We start from the raw sequence: 20,512 nt of genomic DNA, 5'->3' as shown, positions 1-20,512 counted from the left end.
AAAGAAACAGTGTAGCAAAACAGGTATATAAATCACAAGAATACATACTCTTTTACAGGTAGGGTGTGAGCCAAAATTTGTAATCCGCTTAGCTATCAATGTTCACTATTTATTGAAGTTCTGGGCTCAGCTCTTTTTTTGATTTGTCTTTATTTTCACGCACTGTTTTAGTCAAAAGTTCAGAATATGAACCTTTGATTGTATGCAAAACACAGACAGGCTTTCTGGGTAAAGGAGACTTTCTTATAATATGGACAAAGTTCAGATAAATCATTGGTAATGTCAGCGTTAACCACAATAGAAGAGGAAAGGCCGTGCTGATTTGAGTTTACAGAACACAGAATAAACAGACATTCTTAAAGCCTTACTCTGTTCTCTCATTCTCTCTGACTCCTTGAACGGAAAGAGCAAGACACCACAACATGATTGTGTAAAGGAAAGCCAAAACACCACAATATGACTTGAGTAAAGGAAAGCCAAGACACCACAACATGACTTGTGTAAAGGAAAGCCAAAACACCACAACATGACTTGAGTAAAGGAAAGCCAAGACACCACAACATGACTTGTGTAAAGGAAAGCCAAAACACTACAATATGACTTGAGTAAAGGAAAGCCAAGACACCACTACATGACTTGTGTAAAGGAAAGCCAAAACACCACAACATGACTTGAGTAAAGGAAAGCCAAGACATCGCAACATGACTTGTGTAAAGGAAAGCCCAAGGCACCACAACATGAATTGTGTAGACGAAAGCCAAGACACCACAACATGAATTGTGTAGACGAAAGCCAAGACACCACAACATGAATTGTGTAAAAGGAAGATCAATAAAACACAACATGACTCATGTAAAGGAAAGCCAAGACACCACAACATGAATTGTGTAAATGGAAAGTCCAAGATACCACAACATAACTCATGGAAAGCTGAAGACACCACAACATGGCTCGTGTAAATTAAAAGTCCAAGACAACAAAACATGACTCGTGTAAAGGAAAGGCCAAGACACCACACCATGACTTGTGGTAAGGAAAGTCCAAGACAACACAACATGAATGCTGTAAAGGAAAGATCAAGACCCCATAACATGACTTGTGTAAAGGATATTTCAAGACAAGACAACATCACTTGTGTAAAGGAAAGCCAAGACACCACAACATGACTTGTGTAAAGGAAAGTCAAGACACCACAACATGACTAGTGTAAAGGAAAGACAAGACACCACAACGTGACTCATGAAAAGGCAAGCCAAGGCACCACAACATGACTTTTGTAAAGGAAAGCCATGGCACCACAACATGACTCGTGTAAAGGAAAGCCAAGAAACCACAAAATGTCTTGTGTAAAGGAAAATAGAAGACACCACAACATGACTTGTGTAAAGGAAAGCCAAGACACCACAACATGACTCATGGAAAGGAAAGTCCAAGACACCACAACATGACTCATGGAAAGGAAATTTCAAGACACCTCAAAACGACTTGTGGAAAGAAAAGCCCAAGACACCACAACATGACTTGTATAAAGGAAAGCCAAGACACCACAACATGACTTGTGTAAAGGAAAGTCAAGACACCACAACATGACTAGTGTAATGGAAAGCCAAGACACCACAACGTGACTCATGAAAAGGCAAGCCAAGGCACCACAACATGACTTGTGTAAAGGAAAGCCATGGCACCACAACATGACTTGTGTAAAGGAAAGCCAAGAAACCGCAAAATGTCTTGTGTAAAGGAAAGTAGAAGACACCACAACATGACTTGTGTAAAGGAAAGCCAAGACACCACAACATGACTCATGGAAAGGAAAGTCCAAGACACCACAACATGACTCATGGAAAGGAAATTCCAAGACACCTCAAAAAGACTTGTGGAAAGAAAAGCGCAAGACACCACAACATGACTTGTGTAAAGGAAAGTCCAAGACACCACAACCTCGACATGTGCTAATTGTAAAGACAAGTGAAGCTGAGGTGTAGGTGTATTTATTAATAAATCTAAACATTCCTTGACATACCCGTTTCTACATCAGTCATCAGTTTTAGGTTTGCTGTATTTGCCTTTTCTTGCAGGATTTGTAGTAGTTCCTCCTGGTAACTGTTCCTCTTGGCTGTGCCTCTCGAAGCCTTCTCGCCCTAGGCAGAATTACTTGCAGAGACCATAGGCTGACCTTTATGTAAATGGTCAGCTATGTAAGGAAGAGTTACCTGGTGATTTCATGGTATCAAACATGCAACACTCTTGTCCTGTATTTTATTTGAATAACCTAATATATTCTGGGAATTGTAGTTCCGAGTCACTTCAATTGTAGTAAGACACCTGCGAACACTAGTGCTTTGTAAATGAAAAGTGTGGGACTTAAACATTGCATTCTTGGTGACTTGGATTACTCTGATAAAACTGTCAGTCACTCCGCAGTGGTGTGAACTGGGGGGGTGCAGGTGCAACGGACTAGGCAGGCCACGTGCTGATGTGGGAACAAGGTTGAGGATGCTGAGCAGAGCGCCTCTATGCAGTGACAGCCGGGCTCTGTGACCTCTGATTGAACTCGGGGGGAAAGGGGAAAAGGGTGGCACCCCAGCAGTGGAGGAGGGCAGAGGCGGTCAGAAGATTTAAAACACTCTATTAATCAGGTTATGCTGCAACATATTTTTTGCTCTGCTGGATCACTCCAGATGAGAGGACGAGGTAAGGATGTTAGATTTTTTGTTGTACAAAAGGACTTTTAAATCCTAGTTTCCAAATGTGATGGAATGGTATAATCCTGAGGATATCGCTTTATGTCGTTGTGCCTCAGGGTCCATTATCTGGCCCCAAAAATGGATAGCCTAGAGGCAAACTCATTTTGCATGCTTCATTATACATATGCATTCATGTATTTATTTATTCATTTGTTTATATTTGGTGCACAGAAAGACTGTTAGACTGCAAGATCTGTGAGCAAAGTCTGCAACAAAGAAGTAAAGTACCCACAAAAAGCCTACTCCGTGGACCGAGGATGGGGTTCAGTGGTCCTTCCTCAGTATCGGGGGCATCTACGGGAGCAGATAGATGACCATTTACTTTGATATTGTCAAATGTGATACCCTCATTCCATTGATGAACATCACTGCCTTCATTTCATTAGTATCGGACACTATCTCTTACCAATCTCTCAGATTATTAATGTCAGATTCTCCAATCTACACTGTGTTTAATGCATACCCTTCCTTTCATGACTTGCTGGGGTGCCCAGATGAATCGCCCCTCAGAGCGCTGGCTACTATTTAACAAGTAATTCTCTCAGTTACTCTTTGATCTTAAATGGTGACGTGGCCTTGAAAACACAGAAGAAAACACGTGTCGGCAGGGCTGCTGAAAATGTAGTTACCAAATATTGTCTGCTACAAGTTGTGAACATGAACAGAATTGACAAAAATACATGTATTAGTTACCCTGACAATGGGAAGCCCATCACAAAAGCTGCCTCGCCCAGAAGGTGGAATTGAACCACTCTGTCGCTAGACAGCTACAGGTTTGAAGCCTGCACCCCAGACAACTGAGGTTCCTCCGGGTAAAGAAACAGTGTAGCAAAACAGGTATATAAATCACAAGAATACATACTCTTTTACAGGTAGGGTGTGAGCCAAAATTTGTAATCCGCTTAGCTATCAATGTTCACTATTTATTGAAGTTCTGGGCTCAGTTCTTTTTTTGATTTGTCTTTATTTTCATGCACTGTTTTAGTCAAAAGTTCAGAATATGAACCTTTGATAGTATGCAAAACAGAGACAGGCTTTCTGGGTAAACGAGACTTTCTTATAATATGGACAAAGTTCAGATAAATCATTGGTAATGTCAGCGTTAACCACAATAGAAGAGGAAAGGCCGTGCTGATTTGAGTTTACAGAACACAGAATAAACAGACATTCTTAAAGCCTTACTATGTTCTCTCACTCTCTCTGACTCCTTGAACGGAAAGAGCAAGACACCACAACATGATTGTGTAAAGGAAAGCCAAAACACCACAATATGACTTGAGTAAAGGAAAGCCAAGACACCACAACATGACTTGTGTAAAGGAAAGCCAAAACACCACAACATGACTTGAGTAAAGGAAAGCCAAGACATCACAACATGACTTGTGTAAAGGAAAGCCAAAACACTACAATATGACTTGAGTAAAGGAAAGCCAAGACACCACTACATGACTTGTGTAAAGGAAAGCCAAAACACTACAATATGACTTGAGTAAAGGAAAGCCAAGACACCACTACATGACTTGTGTAAAGGAAAGCCAAAACACCACAACATGACTTGAGTAAAGGAAAGCCAAGACATCGCAACATGACTTGTGTAAAGGAAAGCCCAAGGCACCACAACATGAATTGTGTAAAAGAAAGCCAAGACACCACAACATGAATTGTGTAAAAGGAAGCCAAGGCACCACAACATGAATTGTGTAAAAGGAAGATCAAGAAAACACAACATGACTCACGTAAAGGAAAGCCAAGACACCACAACATGAATTGTGTAAATGGAAAGTCCAAGATACCACAACATAACTCATGGAAAGCTGAAGAGACCACAACATGGCTCGAGTAAATGAAAAGTCCAAGACAACAAAACATGACTCGTGTAAAGGAAAGGCCAAGACACCACACCATGACATGTGGTAAGGAAAGTCCAAGACAACACAACATGAATGCTGTAAAGGAAAGATCAAGACCCCATAACATGACTTGTGTAAAGGATATTTCAAGACAAGACAACATGACTTGTGTAAAGGAAAGCCAAGACACCACAACATGACTTGTGTAAAGGAAAGTCAAGACACCACAACATGACTAGTGTAAAGGAAAGCCAAGACACCACAACGTGACTCATGAAAAGGCAAGCCAAGGCACCACAACATGACTTTTGTAAAGGAAAGCCATGGCACCACAACATGACTCGTGTAAAGGAAAGCCAAGAAACCACAAAATGTCTTGTGTAAAGGAAAATAGAAGACACCACAACATGACTTGTGTAAAGGAAAGCCAAGACACCACAACATGACTCATGGAAAGGAAAGTCCAAGACACCACAACATGACTCATGGAAAGGAAATTTCAAGACACCTCAAAACGACTTGTGGAAAGAAAAGCCCAAGACACCACAACATGACTTGTATAAAGGAAAGCCAAGACACCACAACATGACTTGTGTAAAGGAAAGTCAAGACACCACAATATGACTAGTGTAAAGGAAAGCCAAGACACCACAACGTGACTCATAAAAAGGAAAGCCAAGGCACCACAACATGACTTGTGTAAAGGAAAGTCAAGACACCACAACATGACTAGTGTAAAGGAAAGCCAAGACACCACAACGTGACTCATGAAAATGAAAGCCAAGGCACCACAACATGACTTGTGTAAAGGAAAGCCATGGCACCACAATATGACTCATGTAAAGGAAAGCCAAGAAACCACAAAATGTCTTGTGTAAAGGAAAGTAGAAGACACCACAACATGACTTGTGTAAAGGAAAGCCAAGACACCACAACATGACTCATGGAAAGGAAAGTCCAAGACACCACAACATGACTCATGGAAAGGAAATTCCAAGACACCTCAAAACGACTTGTGGAAAGAAAAGCCCAAGACACCACAACATGACTTGTGTAAAGGAAAGTCCAAGACACCACAACCCCGACATGTGCTAATTGTAAAGACAAGTGAAGCTGAGGTGTAGGTGTATTTATTAATACATCTAAATGTTTCTTGACATACCCGTTTCTACATCAGTCATGAGTTTTAGGTTTGCTGTATTTGCCTTTTCTTGGAGGATTTGTAGTAGTTCCTCCTGGTAACCGTTCCTCTTGGCTGTGCCTCTCGAAGCCTTCTCGCCCTAGGCAGAATTACTTGCAGAGACCATAGGCTGACCTTTATGTAAATGGTCAGCTATGTAACGAAGAGTTACCTGGTGATTTCATGGTATCAAACATGCAACACTCTTGTCCTGTATTTTATTTGAATAACCTAATACATTCTGGGAATTGTAGTTCCGAGTCACTTCAATTGTAGTAAGACACATGCGAACACTAGTGCTTTGTAAATGAAAAGTGTGGGACTTAAACATTGCATTCTTGGTGACCTGGATTACTCTGATAAAACTGTCAGTCACTCGGCAGTGGTGTGAACTGGGGGGTGCAGGTGCAACGGACTAGGAACAGGCCACGTGCTGATGTGGGAACAAGGTTGAGGATGCTGAGCAGAGCGCCTCTATGCAGTGACAGCCGGGCTCTGTGACCTCTGATTGAACTCGGGGGGAAAGGGGAAACGGGTGGCACCCCAGCAGTGGAGGAGGGCAGAGGCGGTCAAAAGATTTAAAACACTCTATTAATCATGTTATGCTGCAACATATTTTTTGCACTGCAGGATCACTCCAGATGAGAGGACGAGGTAAGGATGTTAGATTTTTTGTTGTACAAAAGGACTTTTTAATCCTAGTTTCCAAATGTGATGGAATGGTATAACCCTGAGGATATCGCTTTATGTCGTTGTGCCTCAGGGTCCATTATCTGGCCCCAAAAATGGATAGCCTAGAGGCAAACTCATTTTGCATGCTTCATTATACATATGCATTCATGTATTTATTTATTCATTTGTTTATATTGGGTGCACAGAAAGACTGTGAGACTACAAGATCTGTGAGCAAAGTCTGCAACAAAGAAGTAAAGTGCCCACAAAAAGCCTACTCCGTGGACCGAGGATGAGGTTCAGCGGTCCTTCCTCAGTACCGGGGGCATCTACGGGAGCAGATAGATGACCATTTACTTTGATATTGTCAAATGTGATACCCTCATTCCATTGATGAACATCACTTCCTTCATTTCATTAGTATCGGACACTATCTCTTTCCAATCTCTCAGATTATTAATGTCAGATTCTCCAATCTACACTGTTTTTAATGCATACCCTTCCTTTCATGACTTGCTGGGGTGCCCAGATGAATCGCCCCTCAGAGCGCTGGCTACTATTTAACAAGTAATTCTCTCGGTTACTCTTTGATCTTAAATGGTGACGTGGCCTTGAAAACACAGAAGAAAACACGTGTTGGCAGGGCTGCTGAAAATGTAGTTACCAAATATTGTGTGCTACCAGTTGTGAACATGAACAGAATTGACAAAAAAACATGTATTAGTTACCCCGACAATGGGCAGCCCATCACAAAAGCTGCCTCGCCCAGAAGGTGGAATTGAACCACTCTGTCGCTAGACAGCTACAGGTTTGAAGCCTGCACCCCAGACCACTGAGGTTCATCCGAGCAAAGAAACAGTGTAGCAAAACAGGTATATATATCACAAGAATACATACTCTTTTACAGGTAGGGTGTGAGCCAAAATTTGTAATCCGCTTAGCTATCAATGTTCACTATTTATTGAAGTTCTGGGCTCAGCTCTTTTTTTGATTTGTCTTTATTTTCACGCACTGTTTTAGTCAAAAGTTCAGAATATGAACCTTTGATTGTATGCAAAACACAGACAGGCTTTCTGGGTAAAGGAGACTTTCTTATAATATGGACAAAGTTCAGATAAATCATTGGTAATGTCAGCGTTAACCACAATAGAAGAGGAAAGGCCGTGCTGATTTGAGTTTACAGAACACAGAATAAACAGACATTCTTAAAGCCTTACTCTGTTCTCTCATTCTCTCTGACTCCTTGAACGGAAAGAGCAAGACACCACAACATGATTGTGTAAAGGAAAGCCAAAACACCACAATATGACTTGAGTAAAGGAAAGCCAAGACACCACAACATGACTTGTGTAAAGGAAAGCCAAAACACCACAACATGACTTGAGTAAAGGAAAGCCAAGACACCACAACATGACTTGTGTAAAGGAAAGCCAAAACACTACAATATGACTTGAGTAAAGGAAAGCCAAGACACCACTACATGACTTGTGTAAAGGAAAGCCAAAACACCACAACATGACTTGAGTAAAGGAAAGCCAAGACATCGCAACATGACTTGTGTAAAGGAAAGCCCAAGGCACCACAACATGAATTGTGTAGACGAAAGCCAAGACACCACAACATGAATTGTGTAGACGAAAGCCAAGACACCACAACATGAATTGTGTAAAAGGAAGATCAATAAAACACAACATGACTCATGTAAAGGAAAGCCAAGACACCACAACATGAATTGTGTAAATGGAAAGTCCAAGATACCACAACATAACTCATGGAAAGCTGAAGACACCACAACATGGCTCGTGTAAATTAAAAGTCCAAGACAACAAAACATGACTCGTGTAAAGGAAAGGCCAAGACACCACACCATGACTTGTGGTAAGGAAAGTCCAAGACAACACAACATGAATGCTGTAAAGGAAAGATCAAGACCCCATAACATGACTTGTGTAAAGGATATTTCAAGACAAGACAACATCACTTGTATAAAGGAAAGCCAAGACACCACAACATGACTTGTGTAAAGGAAAGTCAAGACACCACAACATGACTAGTGTAAAGGAAAGACAAGACACCACAACGTGACTCATGAAAAGGCAAGCCAAGGCACCACAACATGACTTTTGTAAAGGAAAGCCATGGCACCACAACATGACTCGTGTAAAGGAAAGCCAAGAAACCACAAAATGTCTTGTGTAAAGGAAAATAGAAGACACCACAACATGACTTGTGTAAAGGAAAGCCAAGACACCACAACATGACTCATGGAAAGGAAAGTCCAAGACACCACAACATGACTCATGGAAAGGAAATTTCAAGACACCTCAAAACGACTTGTGGAAAGAAAAGCCCAAGACACCACAACATGACTTGTATAAAGGAAAGCCAAGACACCACAACATGACTTGTGTAAAGGAAAGTCAAGACACCACAACATGACTAGTGTAATGGAAAGCCAAGACACCACAACGTGACTCATGAAAAGGCAAGCCAAGGCACCACAACATGACTTGTGTAAAGGAAAGCCATGGCACCACAACATGACTTGTGTAAAGGAAAGCCAAGAAACCGCAAAATGTCTTGTGTAAAGGAAAGTAGAAGACACCACAACATGACTTGTGTAAAGGAAAGCCAAGACACCACAACATGACTCATGGAAAGGAAAGTCCAAGACACCACAACATGACTCATGGAAAGGAAATTCCAAGACACCTCAAAAAGACTTGTGGAAAGAAAAGCGCAAGACACCACAACATGACTTGTGTAAAGGAAAGTCCAAGACACCACAACCTCGACATGTGCTAATTGTAAAGACAAGTGAAGCTGAGGTGTAGGTGTATTTATTAATAAATCTAAACATTCCTTGACATACCCGTTTCTACATCAGTCATCAGTTTTAGGTTTGCTGTATTTGCCTTTTCTTGCAGGATTTGTAGTAGTTCCTCCTGGTAACTGTTCCTCTTGGCTGTGCCTCTCGAAGCCTTCTCGCCCTAGGCAGAATTACTTGCAGAGACCATAGGCTGACCTTTATGTAAATGGTCAGCTATGTAAGGAAGAGTTACCTGGTGATTTCATGGTATCAAACATGCAACACTCTTGTCCTGTATTTTATTTGAATAACCTAATATATTCTGGGAATTGTAGTTCCGAGTCACTTCAATTGTAGTAAGACACCTGCGAACACTAGTGCTTTGTAAATGAAAAGTGTGGGACTTAAACATTGCATTCTTGGTGACTTGGATTACTCTGATAAAACTGTCAGTCACTCCGCAGTGGTGTGAACTGGGGGGGTGCAGGTGCAACGGACTAGGCAGGCCACGTGCTGATGTGGGAACAAGGTTGAGGATGCTGAGCAGAGCGCCTCTATGCAGTGACAGCCGGGCTCTGTGACCTCTGATTGAACTCGGGGGGAAAGGGGAAAAGGGTGGCACCCCAGCAGTGGAGGAGGGCAGAGGCGGTCAGAAGATTTAAAACACTCTATTAATCAGGTTATGCTGCAACATATTTTTTGCTCTGCTGGATCACTCCAGATGAGAGGACGAGGTAAGGATGTTAGATTTTTTGTTGTACAAAAGGACTTTTAAATCCTAGTTTCCAAATGTGATGGAATGGTATAATCCTGAGGATATCGCTTTATGTCGTTGTGCCTCAGGGTCCATTATCTGGCCCCAAAAATGGATAGCCTAGAGGCAAACTCATTTTGCATGCTTCATTATACATATGCATTCATGTATTTATTTATTCATTTGTTTATATTTGGTGCACAGAAAGACTGTTAGACTGCAAGATCTGTGAGCAAAGTCTGCAACAAAGAAGTAAAGTACCCACAAAAAGCCTACTCCGTGGACCGAGGATGGGGTTCAGTGGTCCTTCCTCAGTATCGGGGGCATCTACGGGAGCAGATAGATGACCATTTACTTTGATATTGTCAAATGTGATACCCTCATTCCATTGATGAACATCACTGCCTTCATTTCATTAGTATCGGACACTATCTCTTACCAATCTCTCAGATTATTAATGTCAGATTCTCCAATCTACACTGTGTTTAATGCATACCCTTCCTTTCATGACTTGCTGGGGTGCCCAGATGAATCGCCCCTCAGAGCGCTGGCTACTATTTAACAAGTAATTCTCTCAGTTACTCTTTGATCTTAAATGGTGACGTGGCCTTGAAAACACAGAAGAAAACACGTGTCGGCAGGGCTGCTGAAAATGTAGTTACCAAATATTGTCTGCTACAAGTTGTGAACATGAACAGAATTGACAAAAATACATGTATTAGTTACCCTGACAATGGGAAGCCCATCACAAAAGCTGCCTCGCCCAGAAGGTGGAATTGAACCACTCTGTCGCTAGACAGCTACAGGTTTGAAGCCTGCACCCCAGACAACTGAGGTTCCTCCGGGTAAAGAAACAGTGTAGCAAAACAGGTATATAAATCACAAGAATACATACTCTTTTACAGGTAGGGTGTGAGCCAAAATTTGTAATCCGCTTAGCTATCAATGTTCACTATTTATTGAAGTTCTGGGCTCAGTTCTTTTTTTGATTTGTCTTTATTTTCATGCACTGTTTTAGTCAAAAGTTCAGAATATGAACCTTTGATAGTATGCAAAACAGAGACAGGCTTTCTGGGTAAACGAGACTTTCTTATAATATGGACAAAGTTCAGATAAATCATTGGTAATGTCAGCGTTAACCACAATAGAAGAGGAAAGGCCGTGCTGATTTGAGTTTACAGAACACAGAATAAACAGACATTCTTAAAGCCTTACTATGTTCTCTCACTCTCTCTGACTCCTTGAACGGAAAGAGCAAGACACCACAACATGATTGTGTAAAGGAAAGCCAAAACACCACAATATGACTTGAGTAAAGGAAAGCCAAGACACCACAACATGACTTGTGTAAAGGAAAGCCAAAACACCACAACATGACTTGAGTAAAGGAAAGCCAAGACATCACAACATGACTTGTGTAAAGGAAAGCCAAAACACTACAATATGACTTGAGTAAAGGAAAGCCAAGACACCACTACATGACTTGTGTAAAGGAAAGCCAAAACACTACAATATGACTTGAGTAAAGGAAAGCCAAGACACCACTACATGACTTGTGTAAAGGAAAGCCAAAACACCACAACATGACTTGAGTAAAGGAAAGCCAAGACATCGCAACATGACTTGTGTAAAGGAAAGCCCAAGGCACCACAACATGAATTGTGTAAAAGAAAGCCAAGACACCACAACATGAATTGTGTAAAAGGAAGCCAAGGCACCACAACATGAATTGTGTAAAAGGAAGATCAAGAAAACACAACATGACTCACGTAAAGGAAAGCCAAGACACCACAACATGAATTGTGTAAATGGAAAGTCCAAGATACCACAACATAACTCATGGAAAGCTGAAGAGACCACAACATGGCTCGAGTAAATGAAAAGTCCAAGACAACAAAACATGACTCGTGTAAAGGAAAGGCCAAGACACCACACCATGACATGTGGTAAGGAAAGTCCAAGACAACACAACATGAATGCTGTAAAGGAAAGATCAAGACCCCATAACATGACTTGTGTAAAGGATATTTCAAGACAAGACAACATGACTTGTGTAAAGGAAAGCCAAGACACCACAACATGACTTGTGTAAAGGAAAGTCAAGACACCACAACATGACTAGTGTAAAGGAAAGCCAAGACACCACAACGTGACTCATGAAAAGGCAAGCCAAGGCACCACAACATGACTTTTGTAAAGGAAAGCCATGGCACCACAACATGACTCGTGTAAAGGAAAGCCAAGAAACCACAAAATGTCTTGTGTAAAGGAAAATAGAAGACACCACAACATGACTTGTGTAAAGGAAAGCCAAGACACCACAACATGACTCATGGAAAGGAAAGTCCAAGACACCACAACATGACTCATGGAAAGGAAATTTCAAGACACCTCAAAACGACTTGTGGAAAGAAAAGCCCAAGACACCACAACATGACTTGTATAAAGGAAAGCCAAGACACCACAACATGACTTGTGTAAAGGAAAGTCAAGACACCACAATATGACTAGTGTAAAGGAAAGCCAAGACAAGACACCACAACGTGACTCATAAAAAGGAAAGCCAAGGCACCACAACATGACTTGTGTAAAGGAAAGCCATGGCACCACAACATGACTCGTGTAAAGGAAAGCCAAGAAACCACAAAATGTCTTGTGTAAAGGAAAGTAGAAGACACCACAACATGACTTGTGTAAAGGAAAGCCATGACACCACAACATGACTCATGGAAAGGAAAGTCCAAGACACCACAACATGACTCATGGAAAGGAAATTCCAAGACACCTCAAAAAGACTTGTGGAAAGAAAAGCGCAAGACACCACAACATGACTTGTGTAAAGGAAAGTCCAAGACACCACAACCTCGACATGTGCTAATTGTAAGGACAAGTGAAGCTGAGGTGTAGGTGTATTTATTAATAAATCTAAACGTTTCTTGATATACCCGTTTCTACATCAGTCATCAGTTTTAGGTTTGCTGTATTTGCCTTTTCTTGCAGGATTTGTAGTAGTTCCTCCTGGTAACCGTTCCTCTTGGCTGTGCCTCTCGAAGCCTTCTCGTCCTAGGCAGAATTACTTGCAGAGACCATAGGCTGACCTTTATGTAAATGGTCAGCTATGTAAGGAAGAGTTACCTGGTGATTTCATGGTATCAAACATGCAACACTCTTGTCCTGTATTTTATTTGAATAACCTAATACATTCTGGGAATTGTAGTTCCGAGTCACTTCAATTGTAGTAAGACACCTGCGAACACTAGTGCTTTGTAAATGAAAAGTGTGGGACTTAAACACTGCATTCTTGGTGACTTGGATTACTCTGATAAAACTGTCAGTCACTCGGCAGTGGTGTGAACTGGGGGGTGCAGGTGCAACGGACTAGGAACAGGCCACGTGCTGATGTGGGAACAAGGTTGAGGATGCTGAGCAGAGCGCCTCTATGCAGTGACAGCCGGGCTCTGTGACCTCTGATTGAACTCGGGGGGAAAGGGGAAAAGGGTGGCACCCCAGCAGTGGAGGAGGGCAGAGGCGGTCAGAAGATTTAAAACACTCTATTAATCAGGTTATGCTGCAACATATTTTTTGCTCTGCTGGATCACTCCAGATGAGAGGACGAGGTAAGGATGTTCGATTTTTTGTTGTACAAAAGGACTTTTTAATCCTAGTTTCCAAATGTGATGGAATGGTATAACCCTGAGGATATCGCTTTATGTCGTTGTGCCTCAGGGTCCATTATCTGGCCCCAAAAATGGATAGCCTAGAGGCAAACTCATTTTGCATGCTTCATTATACATATGCATTCATGTATTTATTTATTCATTTGTTTATATTGGGTGCACAGAAAGACTGTTAGACTCCAAGATCTGTGAGCAAAGTCTGCAACAAAGAAGTAAAGTACCCACAAAAAGCCTACTCCGTGGACCGAGGATGGGGTTCAGTGGTCCTTCCTCAGTACCGGGGGCATCTACGGGAGCAGATAGATGACCATTTACTTTGATATTGTCAAATGTGATACCCTCATTCCATTGAAGAACATCACTGCCTTCATTTCATTAGTATCGGACACTATCTCTTCCCAATCTCTCAGATTATTAATGTCAGATTCTCCAATCTACACTGTGTTTAATGCATACCCTTCCTTTCATGACTTGCTGGGGTGCCCAGATGAATCGCCCCTCAGAGCGCTGGCTACTATTTAACAAGTAATTCTCTCGGTTACTCTTTGATCTTAAATGGTGACGTGGCCTTGAAAACACAGAAGAAAACACGTGTCGGCAGGGCTGCTGAAAATGTAGTTACCAAATATTGTCTGCTACAAGTTGTGAACATGAACAGAATTGACAAAAATACATGTATTAGTTACCCTGACAATGGGCAGCCCATCACAAAAGCTGCCTCGCCCAGAAGGTGGAATTGAACCACTCTGTCGCTAGACAGCTACAGGTTTGAAGCCTGCACCCCAGACCACTGAGGTTCATCCGGGCAAAGAAACAGTGTAGCAAAACAGGTATATAAATCACAAGAATACATACTCTTTTACAGGTAGGGTGTGAGCCAAAATTTGTAATCCGCTTAGCTATCAATGTTCACTATTTATTGAAGTTCTGGGCTCAGCTCTTTTTTTGATTTGTCTTTATTTTCATGCACTGTTTTAGTCAAAAGTTCAGAATATGAACCTTTGATTGTATGCAAAACAGAGACAGGCTTTCTGGGTAAACGAGACTTTCTTATAATATGGACAAAGTTCAGATAAATCATTGGTAATGTCAGCGTTAACCACAATAGAAGAGGAAAGGCCGTGCTGATTTGAGTTTACAGAACACAGAATAAACAGACATTCTTAAAGCCTTACTCTGTTCTCTCACTCTCTCTGACTCCTTGAACGGAAAGAGCAAGACACCACAACATGATTGTGTAAAGGAAAGCCAAAACCCCACAACATGACTTGAGTAAAGGAAAGCCAAGACATCGCAACATGACTTGTGTAAAGGAAAGCCAAAACACCACAACATGACTTGAGTAAAGGAAAGCCAAGACACCACAACATGACTTGTGTAAAGGAAAGCCAAAACACTACAATATGACTTGAGCAAAGGAAAGCCAAGACACCACTACATGACTTGTGTAAAGGAAAGCCAAAACACTACAATATGACTTGAGCAAAGGAAAGCCAAGACACCACTACATGACTTGTGTAAAGGAAAGCCAAAACACCACAACATGACTTGAGTAAAGGAAAGCCAAGACATCGCAACATGACTTGTGTAAAGGAAAGCCCAAGGCACCACAACATGAATTGTGTAAAAGAAAGCCAAGACACCACAACATGAATTGTTTAAACGAAAGCCAAGACACCACAACATGAATTGTGTAAAAGGAAGATCAAGAAAACACAACATGACTCATGTAAAGGAAAGCCAAGACACCACAACATGAATTGTGTAAATGGAAAGTCCAAGATACCACAACATAACTCATGGAAAGCTGAAGACACCACAACATGGCTCGTGTAAATGAAAAGTCCAAGACAACAAAACATGACTCGTGTAAAGGAAAGGCCAAGACACCACACCATGACTTGTGGTAAGGAAAGTCCAAGACAACACAACATGAATGCTGTAAAGGAAAGATCAAGACCCCATAACATGACTTGTGTAAAGGATATTTCAAGACAAGACAACATGACTTGTGTAAAGGAAAGCCAAGACACCACAACATGACTTGTGTAAAGGAAAGCCAAGACACCACAACGTGACTCATGAAAAGGCAAGCCAAGGCACCACAACATGACTTTTGTAAAGGAAAGCCATGGCACCACAACATGACTTGTGTAAAGGAAAGCCAAGAAACCACAAAATGTCTTGTGTAAAGGAAAATAGAAGACACCACAACATGACTTGTGTAAAGGAAAGCCAAGACACCACAACATGACTCATGGAAAGGAAAGTCCAAGACACCACAACATGACTCATGGAAAGGAAATTTCAAGACACCTCAAAACGACTTGTGGAAAGAAAAGCCCAAGACACCACAACATGACTTGTATAAAGGAAAGCCAAGACACCACAACATGACTTGTGTAAAGGAAAGTCAAGACACCACAATATGACTAGTGTAAAGGAAAGCCAAGACACCACAACGTGACTCATGAAAAGGCAAGCCAAGGCACCACAACATGACTTGTGTAAAGGAAAGCCATGGCACCATAACATGACTCGTGTAAAGGAAAGCCAAGAAACCACAAAATGTCTTGTGTAAAGGAAAGTAGAAGACACCACAACATGACTTCTGTAAAGGAAAGCCAAGACACCACAACATGACTCATGGAAAGGAAAGTCCAAGACACCACAACATGACTCATGGAAAGGAAATTCCAAGACACCTCAAAAAGACTTGTGGAAAGAAAAGCGCAAGACACCACAACATGACTTGTGTTAAGGAAAGTCCAAGACACCACAACCTCGACATGTGCTAATTGTAAAGACAAGTGAAGCTGAGGTGTAGGTGTATTTATTAATAAATCTAAACGTTTCTTGACATACCCGTTTCTACATCAGTCATCAGTTTTAGGTTTGCTGTATTTGCCTTTTCTTGCAGGATTTGTAGTAGTTCCTCCTGGTAACCGTTCCTCTTGGCTGTGCCTCTCGAAGCCTTCTCGTCCTAGGCAGAATTACTTGCAGAGACCATAGGCTGACCTTTATGTAAATGGTCAGCTATGTAAGGAAGAGTTACCCGGTGATTTCATGGTATCAAACATGCAACACTCTTGTCCTGTATTTTATTTGAATAACCTAATACATTCTGGGAATTGTAGTTCCGAGTCACTTCAATTGTAGTAAGACACCTGCGAACACTAGTGCTTTGTAAATGAAAAGTGTGGGACTTAAACATTGCATTCTTGGTGACTTGGATTACTCTGATAAAACTGTCAGTCACTCGGCAGTGGTGTGAACTGGGGGGTGCAGGTGCAACGGACTAGAAACAGGCCACGTGCTGATGAGGGAACAAGGTTGAGGATGCTGAGCAGAGCGCCTCTATGCAGTGACAGCCGGGCTCTGTGACCTCTGATTGAACTCGGGGGGAAAGGGGAAAAGGGTGGCACCCCAGCAGTGAAGGAGGGCAGAGGCGGTCAGAAGATTTAAAACACTCTATTAATCAGGTTATGCTGCAACATATTTTTTGCTCTGCTGGATCACTCCAGATGAGAGGACGAGGTAAGGATGTTAGATTTTTTGTTGTACAAAAGGACTTTTTAATCTAGTTTCCAAATGTGATGGAATGGTATAACCCTGAGGATATCGCTTTATGTCGTTGTGCCTCAGGGTCCATTATCTGGCCCCAAAAATGGATAGCCTAGAGGCAAAGTTATTTTGCATGCTTCATTATACATATGCATTCGTGTATTTATTTATTCATTTGTTTATATTAGGTGCACAGAAAGACTGTGAGACTCCAAGATCTGTGAGCAAAGTCTGCAAAAAAGAAGTAAAGTACCCACAAAAAGCCTACTCCGTGGACCGAGGATGGGGTTCAGTGGTCCTTCCTCAGTACCGGGGGCATCTACGGGAGCAGATAGATGACCATTTACTTTGATATTGTCAAATGTGATACCCTCATTCCATTGATGAACATCACGGCCTTCATTTCATTAGTATCGGACACTATCTCTTCCCAATCTCTCAGATTATTAATGTCAGATTCTCCAATCTACACTGTGTTTAATGCATACCCTTCCTTTCATGACTTGCTGGGGTGCCCAGATGAATCGCCCCTCAGAGCGCTGGCTACTATTTAACAAGTAATTCTCTCGGTTACTCTTTGATCTTAAATGGTGACGTGGCCTTGAAAACACAGAAGAAAACACGTGTCGGCAGGGCTGCTGAAAATGTAGTTACCAAATATTGTCTGCTACAAGTTGTGAACATGAACAGAATTGACAAAAAACATGTATTAGTTACCCTGACAATGGGCAGCCCATCACAAAAGCTGCCTCGCCCAGAAGGTGGAATTGAACCACTCTGTCGCTAGACAGCTACAGGTTTGAAGCCTGCACCCCAGACCACTGAGGTTCATCCGGGCAAAGAAACAGTGTAGCAAAACAGGTATATATATCACAAGAATACATACTCTTTTACAGGTAGGGTGTGAGCCAAAATTTGTAATCCGCTTAGCTATCAATGTTCACTATTTATTGAAGTTCTGGGCTCAGCTCTTTTTTTGATTTGTCTTTATTTTCATGCACTGTTTTGGTCAAAAGTTCAGAATATGAACCTTTGATTGTATGCAAAACAGAGACAGGCTTTCTGGGTAAACGAGACTTTCTTATAATATGGACAAAGTTCAGATAAATCATTAGTAATGTCAGCGTTAACCACAATAGAAGAGGAAAGGCTGTGCTGATTTGAGTTTACAGAACGCAGAATAAACAGACATTCTTAAAGCCTTACCCTGTTCTCTCACTCTCTCTGACTCCTTGAACGGAAAGAACAAGACACCACAACATGATTGTGTAAAGGAAAGCCAAAACACCACAACATGACTTGAGTAAAGGAAAGCCAAGACACCACAACATGACTTGTGTAAAGGAAAGACAAAACACCACAACATGACTTGAGCAAAGGAAAGCCAAGACATCGCAACATGACTTGTGTAAAGGAAAGCCAAAACACCACAACATGACTTGAGTAAAGGAAAGCCAAGACACCACAACATGACTTGTGTAAAGGAAATCCAAAACACTACAATATGACTTGAGTAAAGGAAAGCCAAGACACCACTACATGACTTGTGTAAAGGAAAGCCAAATCACCAAAACATGACTTGAGTAAAGGAAAGCCAAGACATCGCAACATGACTTGTGTAAAGGAAAGCCCAAGGCACCACAACATGAATTGTGCAAAAGAAAGCCAAGACACCACAACATGAATTGTGTAAACGAAAGCCAAGACATCACAACATGAATTGTGTAAAAGGAAGATCAAGAAAACACAACATGACTCATGTAAAGGAAAGTCAAGACACCACAACATGAATTGTGTAAATAGAAAGTCCAAGATACCACAACATAACTCATGGAAAGCTGAAGACACCACAACATGGCTCGTGTAAATGAAAAGTCCAAGACAACAAAACATGACTCGTGTAAAGGAAAGGCCAAGACACCACACCATGACTTGTGGTAAGGAAAGTCCAAGACAACACAACATGAATGCTGTAAAGGAAAGATCAAGACCCCATAACATGACTTGTGTAAAGGATATTTCAAGACAAGACAACATGACTTGTGTAAAGGAAAGCCAAGACACCACAACATGACTTGTGTAAAGGAAAGTCAAGACACCACAACATGACTAGTGTAAAGGAAAGCCAAGACACCACAACGTGACTCATGAAAAGGCAAGCCAAGGCACCACAACATGACTTGTGTAAAGGAAAGCCATGGCACCACAACATGACTCGTGTAAAGGAAAGCCAAGAAACCACAAAATGTCTTGTGTAAAGGAAAGTAGAAGACACCACAACATGACTTGTGTAAAGGAAAGCCAAGACACCACAACATGACTCATGGAAAGGAAAGTCCAAGACACCACAACATGACTAAGCATGGGCGTAAAATCCGCTCCGCTCGCGGATTTTTCGGATTTTCAGCAAATTCGCAATCCGCGAACTCTCGCGAATTTGTCGAAAATCCGTGAATCCGCTCGCGGCGGATTTTTTGATTGGTTGCGGCGCGCGGCGTGGTGCATGGCGTTCGCTTTCCGTCATTAAGCGTTTGCCGAGTTGTTTTTCTCGATCATATTTTGCAAGTGCTGCGCCATTTTGGATCTTGCTGCGTGATCCCGCGGGAGTTTGGCGCCCGCGAATACGTAATCGCGGGTTGCCACCTTGCACAGCACACCTCGCGAGAGTTCGCAATTGCGAACACGTAGTTGCGGCGGAAAGGAACAATCTCGCACTCGCGAAATAGAGATTTTGCAATTCTGCACAAGAAATCCACCAGCAAACAGGATAAACCTTCAGAAAATGATTATTTTTATCAGAATCACTCCTCAGGTTGACATTTGCATGGCCTTTTTTTTTGCAAGGAGTCCATTTTGGGGGGGGGGGGGGAGGAAGTGCCCCACAGTCTCCAACTTCCTGTTCCTGTCCAGCAGGCTCCTCCCAGTGCTTTGTCCATCTCCTGGTCACTTTCATTTGGATCTGGAGCTGGAAGGATTACTTTTTGTGGGTGCTGCTGGATATTTGGATTTGAGGCCTTTTTGACTTTCTTTGGATCACTTTTGGATTAGAAATCAACTTTCACAAGTAAGTTTGTTTGGGGCATTACAGTTGCTGCAACTACAATTTTGGAACTTTTTCAGAACATTAAATAAATTATATTGTGGGTAGCCACAGTATCCAGTAGGACCAGGGTTGGTTATGGGTGCATGATACAACTGTTTTGTTGAATTTAAACACCATTGAGGCCATGGATGGGCTGGGATTGTGCTGATTTTTGTT

At 41.8% G+C, this 20,512-nt stretch overlaps 5 non-coding genes across 5 annotated transcripts; all 5 read right to left on the bottom strand.

The window, feature by feature from the left end:
- Positions 1-3,474: 3,474 nt before the first annotated feature.
- TRNASTOP-UCA (transfer RNA opal suppressor (anticodon UCA)) lies at positions 3,475-3,561 on the bottom strand. The gene has a single exon. It is a non-coding gene; the product is annotated as a tRNA-Sec (tRNA).
- Positions 3,562-7,211: 3,650 nt separating this feature from the next.
- On the bottom strand, positions 7,212-7,298 carry TRNASTOP-UCA (transfer RNA opal suppressor (anticodon UCA)). Its single transcript has one exon. It is a non-coding gene; the product is annotated as a tRNA-Sec (tRNA).
- A 3,474-nt stretch (positions 7,299-10,772) lies between these two features.
- Positions 10,773-10,859, bottom strand: TRNASTOP-UCA (transfer RNA opal suppressor (anticodon UCA)). The gene has a single exon. It is a non-coding gene; the product is annotated as a tRNA-Sec (tRNA).
- Positions 10,860-14,409: 3,550 nt separating this feature from the next.
- TRNASTOP-UCA (transfer RNA opal suppressor (anticodon UCA)) lies at positions 14,410-14,496 on the bottom strand. The gene has a single exon. It is a non-coding gene; the product is annotated as a tRNA-Sec (tRNA).
- A 3,508-nt stretch (positions 14,497-18,004) lies between these two features.
- Positions 18,005-18,091, bottom strand: TRNASTOP-UCA (transfer RNA opal suppressor (anticodon UCA)). The gene has a single exon. It is a non-coding gene; the product is annotated as a tRNA-Sec (tRNA).
- Positions 18,092-20,512: the final 2,421 nt, after the last annotated feature.

This window comes from Lissotriton helveticus, chromosome 5_1 (genome assembly GCF_964261635.1).
Source record: "Lissotriton helveticus chromosome 5_1, aLisHel1.1, whole genome shotgun sequence".
NCBI classification, from domain to species: Eukaryota; Metazoa; Chordata; class Amphibia; order Caudata; family Salamandridae; genus Lissotriton; species Lissotriton helveticus.
The sequence above is the reverse complement of the archived record's forward strand: the minus strand, read 5'-3'. Positions and strand labels throughout refer to the sequence as shown.